Source organism: Ursus maritimus, assembly GCF_017311325.1.
Source record: "Ursus maritimus isolate PB19 chromosome X unlocalized genomic scaffold, ASM1731132v1 scaffold_X1, whole genome shotgun sequence".
Lineage (NCBI taxonomy): Eukaryota > Metazoa > Chordata > Mammalia > Carnivora > Ursidae > Ursus > Ursus maritimus.
Window position 1 is genome coordinate 32,982,680 of NW_024423319.1, and position 11,813 is coordinate 32,994,492.

The window sequence follows — 11,813 nt, forward strand, 5'->3', positions numbered from 1 at the left end:
TAGAAAAAAATAATCATATTGCTACCCCGTTTATTAACAGTGTTGTGTACACATGTAACATTTTTTCTGATTACTGCCTTTAACCACGGCGTGTTCACTCTCCATTTCCTGAACCTTAAAAACACCTCAGGAGTAAAACTGTCACTATTTACAGAAGACGTGATATTATGTTTAAAAAAAAAAAACCCTAAGGACTCCCCCGCCCCCAGAATTGTTGGAACTAAAAAAATAATTCAGTAAAGTTGCAGGATAAAAAAAATCAATATACAAAAATCTGTTATGTTTCTATATACGCACGACAAACTATCAGAAAGAGAAATTAAGAAAAAATTCCCAGCTATAACTCCATCAAAAGAATAAAATACTTAAGGATAAATTTAATCAGGGATATAAAAATTCTGTACACCGAAGGCTGTAAGATGTTGATAAAAGAAATCGAAGAAGACACAAACAAATGGAAAGATCTTTCGTGTTTATGGATTGGAAGAATGAAGATTGTTAAAATGTCCATGCTACCCAAGCAACCTACAGATTCAATGCAAGTCCTATCAAAATTCCCATGGCATATTTTCACAGAAATAGAACAAACCTAAAATTCGCAGGGAACCACAAAAGACCTTGAATTGCCAAAGTAATTGAGAATGAAAAACAAATCTGGAGGCGCCACGATCCCTGATCTCAAACCATATTACAAAGCTAAAGTAATCAAAATAGTGTGGTATTGTTATAAAAATAGATGCATAGATCAATGGAACGGACTAGAGAGTCCAGAAATAAACCTATGCATAAATGGTCAACTGATTTATGACAAAGGAGACAAGAATATACAATGGGGAAAGAACAGTCCCTTCAGTAAATGGTACTGAGAAAACTGGACAACCATATGCAAAAGAATGAAACAAATCCCGTATCTGACATCATGAAGTGACCTATATGTGAAATCTGAAAAGCTCATAGATACAGAGAACAGATTGGTGGCTGCTAGAAGTGGGGCATGGAGAGGATAGGCAGAAAGGGTGAAGGGGATCAAAAGGTACAAATGTCCAGTTATAAAATTAATAATTCATGGGGATGTAATATATAGCATGGTGACTACAGTTAATCATACTGCATTGCATATTTGAAAGTTGCTAAGGGAATAAATCCTAAAAGTTCTTGTCACAAGAAAAAAAACTTTCTAAACTATGTATGTTGACAGATATTAACTAGCCTTATTGCAGTCATCACTTGGGAATATATACAAATATCAAGTCGTTATATTGTACGCCTGAAACTAACATGTTATATGCTAATTATACCTAAAAAAAAAAACAAATGAAGGACACATGAGGAAAAGATCTCCAACACCTCAGGCATAAAACATTGCTTTCTGATCACCTTTAGGTATGAAAAAGTCCAACCTAGTCCAACCCATTTTAAAACTCCAATTCACTGCTCATTTCCTCTGCACCTTCTTCTTCCCCTTAGTAACAGCCAGACTTCAGCTTCAGGGACTTGGAGCGGTAAGGAGATACAACTGGCTCTTCTTCCTGGCCACTCTTTACGGAGTCCCTTTCTCCTCTGCAGCACTGGAGAGGGGAAGAGCTCCTGGTATAATCTGCATTCAGCTCTCACGGCTTCCTTGACGATGAATGCCTGGCCATCCATGCCCTCTGCCAGGCAGGTATCCAAATCCCAGATGCTTATGATGTCTTCTGGAACCGTATGGACGTGTAGCTCCTCCTTGCATTTTCCTCTGACCTCCAGTTGCAACCCCTTCCAAGCCGACCTCTGCAGTACACTTCAGAGCCTCTGACTACCGGGAAAACCTTCTCCCACTGGTGGCCCTCCTGGCCAGATGACTCCACCTGGCTGCTTTTGGTGGCATCGGCTTGGCCAATGGGAAACACATACATACTTTCTATGCCAAACTGGGAGTTCAGGCTGTTCCGCTGACAGCTCCCTCTCTTTGCCCTGCCATCTCTCTTCGATTATTTTCTCCTGCTGCTCAAAGCATCGTGGGACAGATCAGACGCTCTACTGAATAAGCAGAGGTTAAAAGAAAAAACGACAGGCTGGTGTCCTCTTTTTGCCAAACCTGCAATTTCTGGCCAGTAGCTATCTTGGAGTCATCTCCACCCTAACTTGTCATTGGAACACGCCTCCTCTTCCTCTTTAAGAAGAAAGAGGTCCTATGGTGGTAATCATTTCACAATATCTACAAATATTCAATCATTCTTATTGCACACGTGAAACAAACATGGTGTTATATGTTGATTATATCTTGATGAAAAAGAAAGCTATTTTTTAAAGATTTTATTTATTTGACAGAGAAAGAGAGAGAGAATGGGGGATAAGGGACAGAGGGAGAAGCAGACTCTCCTCTGAGCAAGGACCCTGACGGGGGCTCGATCCCAGGACCCTGGGATCATGACCTGAGCCTAAGGCAGACGCTTAACCGACTGAGCCATCCAGGCGACCCAGTGAAAAAGAAATCTAAAGAAAAAGGGGGAAACTATAACACTTCACACATAATAGCTTTTTACATCTAACTCCTCATAAGATTCTCCTAAACAATACTCTAAAATAGGCAGCAAATATATCATCGTCTCCATTTTACGGAAGAATCTAAAGCACAAGAAGCATATGATTCCCTCAAGATGTGTTTTCAAAGGTCCCATGCGTGAGTGGCAGTTCCAGGAACAAACTCGTGTTCCCTGAGTCCCAGGCCCAGGCCACAGGCCAGAGCCCCACTCTAACACTGACCTCAAGGGCTCGGCCTTATATTTGCAGCCAGACTGACATGGAGACCCTGAGGACCTCTGTCAGGAAATCTCCTCGGGCAGGGCTGGTCCAAGACAGAGCAGCTTTATTCAGAATCTCAACCCACTGCTGAAAGCCAAGTTCTGGTAAAGAAAGGGTTACTTGGTGCCTACACTGCCCTAGGTGCTGTGAGGAAGCTACCTGTAATGAGCTTGCAGTCCTTCTCCGGAGGGTACTGGGGAGTCAAAGAAGACAATGAAGAATCAATTGTGAATACGGTTTGAAGTGTTCAGATGAGAAGAGTCACTGGAGGGAGTTTCACGGGGGACTCAGGATAAGCCTTGACTGTAAGGATTAGTGCTTATGGGACAAGATAACTGTAATGGGGCAAGAATGAGCATAAAGGAGCTCAAATGCAAGTCTGACTCAAGCAAAAGATTTTGCGTTGGGGAGGGAGAATAGAAGAAACGGTCGGCTCCATTCGGTAGAATTACCAGACTGCAAAATTCACAGAGCGACCTTGTCTTGTTCACCAGGGTATCCCCAGCGCTTTGAAGGAGGCCTGGAGCACAATGGGCTCAATCAGTAGTTACGGATTACTGAGCCTGAGCGTAGAGAGACTTGAATCCGGATTCTATGCTGTAGGGAAGAGGGAGCCTTCAGAGTTAGCATCAAGGACAGAGCCACTTGAACATTTTCCAAAGTGCCTTTGGAATTATTTCAAGGTTTATTTTGTATCCAGTCTTCATCATCTCACACCCTTATTCTACCCAAGGATATTTCAAAGTAAATAAGAGTAAACCAGCAGTCTCAGCCCACGAAATAGGCCAAAGAATGACTGAATAGTGTTCATTCTTATTTCTTTGGCTGTCATCAGCGTAGAATTTATGATAGTATTTACGTTATTTCTTGTGGTTTGAAAAATCCAGACTCACATTCATCTGCATAGTTGACAAGACTGTACATTTGTATCAACTTCTGAAAAGCAATGTGGCAGCATGTGTCAAAAATCTGAAGAATGTTCATATCCTTTGACCTGGTTGGTATTTCTTAAATCTAGCAATGGAGACTAAGGAAACGAAGATGTAAACAAAAATTTAGCATCATCGAGAACAACTAGTAACACGCTGAGTAACTAAGCATTCGTGAATGTTTAAGTAAATTTTATGTTTTTCAAGCAAGAAAATTTCTGTTGTAGAATAAAGACATATAAAAACGTGAACATATAGCTAGAGAGATTGGAAAAAGTCTGGAAAAAATTATGCTAAAATATTAGAGAGAGATTTCTCAAGGCAGTGAGAGTATTAATAATTTATATCCCAAATTACCATGTGTATTTTTTATAATCAGAGAAAAACTACACTCTCTGAGTGTATTTCATCACCTATGTTTGCATTTTATCTTCTCATACCTACTGCGGAGGTGGAAAAAATAAAAAGAAAGAAAAGGGACAGAGAAATGGAAGTAATAAATTCAATGCAATTTAGGAATATATCCGTAGGTATTTAGGGACTATGCCTGGGTACCCTAGGCCCATTCCCAGAGGAATCCTGAAGATTCCTCCCTTCCCCTCATGTTCTTGCCCCAGGATGGCCATCCATGCAAATAACAACAGGATTTAAAAGAAGAAGAAGAAGAAGAAGAAGAAGAAGAAGAAGAAGAAGAAGAAGAAGAAGAAGAAGAGGAGGAGAAGAAGAAGGAGAAAAACAAAAACAAAAACAAAAAACACAGTTCAATTCAGATGGTTCTCTGCTTTCTGGTGTCCCAGGGAAGAGAGAGAGTGGTATGTGTTGCTCTGAGCCTGGGAATCTCTTTGAATTCTAGCCTAAACCTCCATCCTTCTGCTTCCTGTCCTTAAAGTTGGTCTAAAAGTTTTTTAAAAGGAAGGAAATAGAAGTTCTGACAATGTTTACTATTCTTCCTCCCAACTTTGCAGTAATTATGAGTATTAGGAAATATGGCTACTAACCCCAAATAGGCAGTTCCCTGCTGACTAACTTTCTGCTGACATCATCCGAGGTAATGCCTGGGTAGCAGCAGGGAGGGTGGATCTTCTCTGAACTCATGCCCTATGGCCCCCAGTCTTTCCTCTCTTCCTTCTCCCTTGGCTTCATCCTCTGCGCCATGTCTACTGCTCACACATGCTCAGTCAGCCAGTTGAAACGCAAAACTACTTACAGAGCGTGGCAATTTCAAGGTATAAACTATACATAGATTAGGTAAATTGCAGGTACACAGGCTTATTATTTAAATTAGCAAGACACGGCTTACTTGTTAATTAGGCCCTTAAAGAGGCTGTTGCTCTAGATTTTTCTCCAAGGCTTGACAGCTCACATACTTAGCCCTCTTCTTCCTGGACGGACCAGCAGGCCGACCCCTCAGGGCTGAGATAAAACTGCACCATCCTTAAGTATTCCAAAACGGATAGCATATAGTATTTATTGTACTTGCAGATTGTAAAAGTAATATTTTTGTTAAAAAAATCATGAAATAAAAAAGTATAAAATAAAGCAAAAATTATCCATACTACCTCCACCCAGGTATAACCACTATTACTCCATCCTATGCTTTGTATATATGTAAACGCATATATATGTGTGTATGTATGTACAAAATCAAATCAGTTTGATATTATTTTAAAAAGTTTTAGATCCCATTTTTTGCACCTAGTATTATATTTTGAGCATGTTTTCTGCGAACATCTCTTAAAATGGCTCCATAGCATCCTATCACCTGGGTATGGCAATTTATTTGACCTGTGCTTGGTGATTTATAATTTTTCAAGTTTCATTGCTATAAATGATGTTTAGATAAACGTCCATGTCTCTAGATTGTTAAGGATTATTTCCTCAAGATAGATTTTTTTTAGACTTCTAGATTCCTAGAAGTGTGGTTAGAAATCAGAAGGAATGATTGTTTTAAGCTGTAAGACGTATTTCCAAATTATCATCCAAAATTGTGCCAATTCACATTATCCCAGGAGTATAGCAGAGAACTTTGGTACTTCTTGGTACACGAAAACCTCGGGCCAGTATTTTCCGTATAGTTTGGGAACGCTGACCCAGTCCCAGATATGCAAGGGTTTTACTTATTTATTTGCATCCTACATTTACTGCAATTTACTACCTAGAAACAGAAAGATTCTCTACGGATCTCCATAGATCTTTATAGATAATGACTTTTTGATATGGCCGTGAAGTCCAATTAGTGGTTTTGTTATCTGATATCTGTTAGTTACATTTTTCTGCAAATTCCACTTACCTCTGAACTCTCACCAGAATGTAGTAAAAACTACAGGAACAGTGTCCATGTGAGAATCTTTCCCAGCCGCCAGTGTGATCTCAGATGGCCAAACAGTTCACCAAAAAAATTTAAAATGCAATGCCCTAATATTTGGTGTATTAAGGTCCATTCACTTTGGTCAGTTCCGGTAAAAGTTATGTGGGAGAAGAATAACATTTCTTTGAGTGGTAACATCTGCCAGGGAGTGTGCTCTTCTCATCTCCCAGGCACCATCTCATTTAATCATCACAAGGCTCTTAGGTGACGTTCGCGGCAGGCTGTTTTACTGATGAGAAAACTGAGGCTTCGAGAAGCTCATTAACTCTCCTCCAACCACTAGGAAATGGCAGAGTGACAGATGAGACCCAGCTCTGTCCCATGGCTGGAGCTCTCTCCACTTCACCACACGAAGTTCTGAGAGGTTAAGTTGAAGCAGAGGTATCACCTCTTATGCTCAATAATCTTCATCCTCCCCCTAATATCTCATACTATGTTTGGTTCCATTTCCAGCCAGAACCTTCTACCGTGAAGTATTACGACCACAGGAATATTCTGAAGATGAATCGATAAGCGGCTGCAGAGCACATTAGCAGTCTAGACACAGCCACCCGCCAGCACAACACAGCTGTGGCAAGTACGTGACATTAAAGCCACTGTACGATGGAATGACTTAAACCCAGTGGTTCCATTTGAATGTTATCTGTTAGTCTATCTGTAGATGTTCACTTTCTTATTTTACACTACTGGGAGAGGATATGTATCCTCAGACACCCTTACTGTAACTCTCGCTGACAGCTGAGAGATCCGCACAAGTATCTGGGCATAGAATTTGACTCTCTGTGTGTCAAGCATTGAGTTACTAAATACGAGGTCAGAACTAATCTAATGTATGAATCAACTTCTTTCAGAGCATCTCCCTCCCTCCTCTTCCCTTAAAAGGAGTGGCTTGCTTTGCAAAGGTCTGTTTCTTGTGTCTTCGAGTAAACGATTAACCACTTGCATGAGAATCCTATAAACATTTGGGAAACAGTCTTCGAGACACTTCTTTTTGTCCACTGGAGCCATGTTGAGTACATTCAAGCTGTTGGAATTTACAAGATAGCAGCCTAGTCACAGAACCGGTATTGTCCCAGATAAGCTCATGCAACAAGCCTTGTAAGGCGATTTGTGATTATCACTCTCCAACTCGGAGTTTCTCAACCTCAACACTGTTGACATTTGGGGCCAGATGATTCTCATTTGTTGGGAGGCATTCCTGCTCATCGGAGCATGTTTGGCAGCATCCCTGACCTCAACCTGGTAGATGCCAGAAGCAAGCCCCCACCCATGTCGTGACCACCAAAAATGTCTTTAGACACTGTCAAATGTGCCAGGGGGAGAAAGGCCGTGGACAAAATCTCCCGCAGCTGAGAACTACTGGTCTCAGTAAAGCGTTCATAACTTCTTTGCAGTGAGGTTGGCGCTGCGCTTCTAGTTTCCACTAGAAGCTTGGGGTTAGTGTAAAGAAGAGAGAAGTGGCATTTGAGAGGAAGATCTTTGAGTTTGGCAGAGGCAGTTAAGAGGGCAGGGGATATATAAATAGGTACAATATTAACCTCTCCCCTACTGGATCGTTTTACAGAAGAATCAAGAAAGGTATTATTTGCGTGATGAGATAGCACATATTGATGGGAAATAGATTGGAATGGTTAAGAATTTAGTGGGTAGAATAAAATGGATCTTTCTATGAATTCCAGCTCTGCCACTTCCCGGCTGAGTGACTTTGGACAAGTTTCTAAACATTCCATCTCTCAGTTTCCTCGTTTGTAAAATGGGGACAATACTAGAGCATTCGTTTCACTGGGTTGTGATGATTCAATAATAGAATGTAAATAAAGTGCTCATCAGGCAAAAAAAGAAAAGCACCTCAAAAAGGTAACTCCCTTTATGTAAACAACAAAGAAAATCTCTAGGAAAGTTGTTTGGCTAGTTTTTTTTTTCCCCACCTTGATGTTGATTTTGGAAATACAAAAACTAATGTGGTACTGCATCTATTTGTATGAGCTAAACCATAAAAACTTTCCTGAACAATCTTCCTCTAATAATCTTCCCATCTAAATGGAATTTAGCTTTCTGATTCATAACAGGAGAGCAATTCCCTGAATTGTAAATCCATGCATGGTTATCAAAAACTAGGCTAGGACAATGGTGGGAACCACTGTAGCTACACACAGGACCTGAAATTCGTATGCACCCATGCACCCGGAACTAGAGAGTTCCAGCCACTCTGGAACCACTACAAAGATTATTCAAAACTTGTAAAGTAAGAGACAGGCTGGCTGGATTTGGGCCAATAAAATCATGTTAGACCTGTTTGGTTCATGTGTGATTGAATTGGCCTGTAACAAAACATAGAATTAGGAAGCCAAAACTTTGACCTTTTCTGTATCACTAAGAAAAATCCACCAACTGAACTGAAAACATGGAGGTGTACCCTCATGTACCTCCCCCTGAAATCACAACAAATTTAGTATCGGAGTTTCAACTACAGAGTAGGCAGTTATGCACTTGAGAAGTAGATAAAGAAGGACATTGATTTCCACGTGCATGGAGATTGAGCCATCAAAAGTTCTCTTTCTTCAAGGCACCAAGTCTAAGACCCCTTGAGGGCCATGAGAAAATGGGGAAAATGTCCAGGTTTTGTTCAAGCCTCCCTAAATCGCCCTTATGTTTCAGCGTCGATATTAATTCAGCCAAGTACCTCGAGTGCTTCAAGAAAGAGTAGTGTCGGACTGGCAGTCCATCTACACTGAGCCTTCGACCGCAGGCTCCTGCCCAGACCTTGAAACCCAGCAGATCTTGCTGATCAATGTAATGATTACGACTAAGGAGAATCTGAGATTTCTCTAGCATTTGCCTCTCTTGCCAGTCTGGCTTAAATCTGTTCAACTTCAAGGCATAGTATAGATCTCTTTGGTTTACTCCAGATTTGGACTAAGCCCTCATGATGCCCATATGTTTCTTTTTACATTACTCCCACCTCCAAGAAATACAAGTCCAAAGCATTAAATCAAAATCATCAACGATCCCACCTGCCAAAAATGTACTGTTTTGGTACATAAATAATTTCAAACATTTTCCTATGGAGATGTGTCTTTTAGAATGATTTGATAGTTATCTAGCTAAATTCAAGAGACCAGATGAAACGAGGTCCCCTACTCTTCCGCCATCTTGCCTGAAACCAGGGATGTGTATTTTAAACAAAGGATCACTTGATATATTTTTTAACAAGTGTTTTTCCTTACCCATTATCTTACATGTGGATAGGTATATACATATATATGTACATATAATAGAAGTACTATATATGTGTACAACATACTTATAAAGAAATGAACTAATCGTAAGTATATAGTTGGACAATTTTTCACAAAGCAAACATGCGCCATGTAACCATCATTCAGGTCAAGAAATAAAATATTACTGGCTTCCCTGTGCTTTGTGCTTCCTTCCAGCCACACTAGCCATGCCAAAAACAAAACACTATCCTGACTTCTTCCACCTTCCAACTGCTTTTATGTTTCTCATCTTTGTATCAATGGAATGGTAGCTATGCACTTGTTTTTGTATCTGGCTTCCTTTGTGTCTCGTTATATTTAAAAGATTCATCCAAGTGGTTGCATATGGCAGTAATCACTCTCCCTTATTATTACACAGAAGTCCATTGTGTGAACATACAACAAAGTATTTATTCATTCTATACTTGATGAACGTCGGGATGTTTCCAATTCTTGGCTCTTATGAACACTACTGCTAAGAATCTTCTCGTACACATCTTTGGTACATTTATGTTCACATTTCTCTTGTATCTAATTAAAAGGGGAATTGCTGGATTATAGGCTATGGTTAGCTTTAATATAGAATGTCAAACTGTTCCAAAGTGGTTGTGTCAGTTTGCAATCCCACCAGCAGTTCATGGGCATCCCAGTTGCTTTATGTCCTCGCCAAAACTTGTTATTACCTATCGCTTTCATTTTCGCCACTTGCGTGGATGTGCAATTATGTCACAATCTGTTTAACCCTTTTGCCTATTGGGTTGCCTGTCTTTATTGATATGTAGAAATTCCTAAGACATTCTGGGTACACCAACTTGATTGGTTATATATATTGTGAACATCTTCTCCCAATCTACAGCCTGTTTTTTCCCTCTCTTAATGATGCTTTTGAGTAACACACGTTCTTAATTTAATATCCAATTTTATAGCGCTGTCTTTTAATAATTGTGTTCTTGTGTTCTATTTAAGAAATCTTTGTCCAAGGTCAGTAAGATATTCTCCTGTGTGTTTTTTCTGGAAGCTTGATCATTTTATCTTTCACATTTTTATCAATAGTCCATGGAATTGATGTGTGTATGGTGTAATATGGAGGGCAGATTTCCTTTTTCCCTATTGGCTACCCAGTAGACCATGAATCCAGCACCATTTATTGAACAAGTCATCTTTCCCTGCCGTGCTGCAGGGAAACCAAATAATCATATACGTGTGTAGGCTGGTTTCTGAACTCTGCCCCATTGCTCTATTTCTCTCATTTTGTGCCAATATCATGCTATATGAATTCTTGTAACTTTATTGTTAAGTTTCATTATCAGACATGGGTGTATTCTATCTTTACTCTTGTCTTGATTATTCTTGGCCCTTGCCATTTCCATAAAAAACTTTATAATAAGCATGTCGGGGTGCCTGGGTGGCTCAGTCAGTTAAGCATCTGCCTTCGGCTCAGGTCATGATCCCGGGGTCCTGGGACTGAGTCCCACATCGGGCTCCCTGCTCAGCGGGGAGTCTGCTTCTCCCTCTGTCCTTTCCCCTGCTCATTCTCTCTCTCAAATAAATAAATAAAATCTTTAAAAATAAATAAAATAAAATAAGCATGTCAATTTCCACAAAACTCCTGCTGCAATTATACTTGAGACTGCTGCGGAACTTAGAGATCAATTATAAAAATTGATATTTTTATAATAGTGTGTGGTACTATATATGCATGGTATATACCTCCATGTATTTAGATCTTTTTACTATCTCTCGGTAATTTTTTATAGTGTACTATGTATTGACCTGGTATACATTTCATTTGATATTTCCCAGGTATTTTTTTTAATTTTTAAAATTTCATCTTCTATGATTATTTCAGACATACAAATGCAATTTTACATTTGATCTTGTGGCCAATAAACTCAATAATTTACTTATTAATTGCAATAGCTTGCTTATAGATTCTCTTACGTTGTCTACACACACAGTTTTTCATCTGTGAATAATGAGTTTTATTTCTTCCTTTCTAATCCTTACACCATTTTTTCCTTGTCTTCTTGCATTGGCTAGCACCTCTGGAACAATAATAAATGGGTATTTTTGTCTCATCCCCAGTCTTGGTGTGTATAGAGGGAGAGAGCCTTTCACATTTTATTCTTACACATGTCCCCCATGACTTTTGATATATACTTCTTATCAGACGAAACAAATTTCTCCACTCTTTCTAGTTTGCTACAAGTATTTTTTAAGATTTTATTTATTTATTTGAGAGAAAGAGCCAGCACAAGCAGGGGGAGGGGCAGAGGACAGGGAGAAGGACAACGCGGGACTCGAGCCCAGGACCCTGGAATCATGACCTGAGCTGAAAGTAGCCGCTTAACCGACTGGGCCACCCAGGCGCCCCAATTTTTATTCTTATTTTTATTTTGAATGGATTTTTCTCAGATGTGTTTTTCTGCATCTAGTGAGATAAAATATGAATTTCTCTTTGATTCTGTTAAC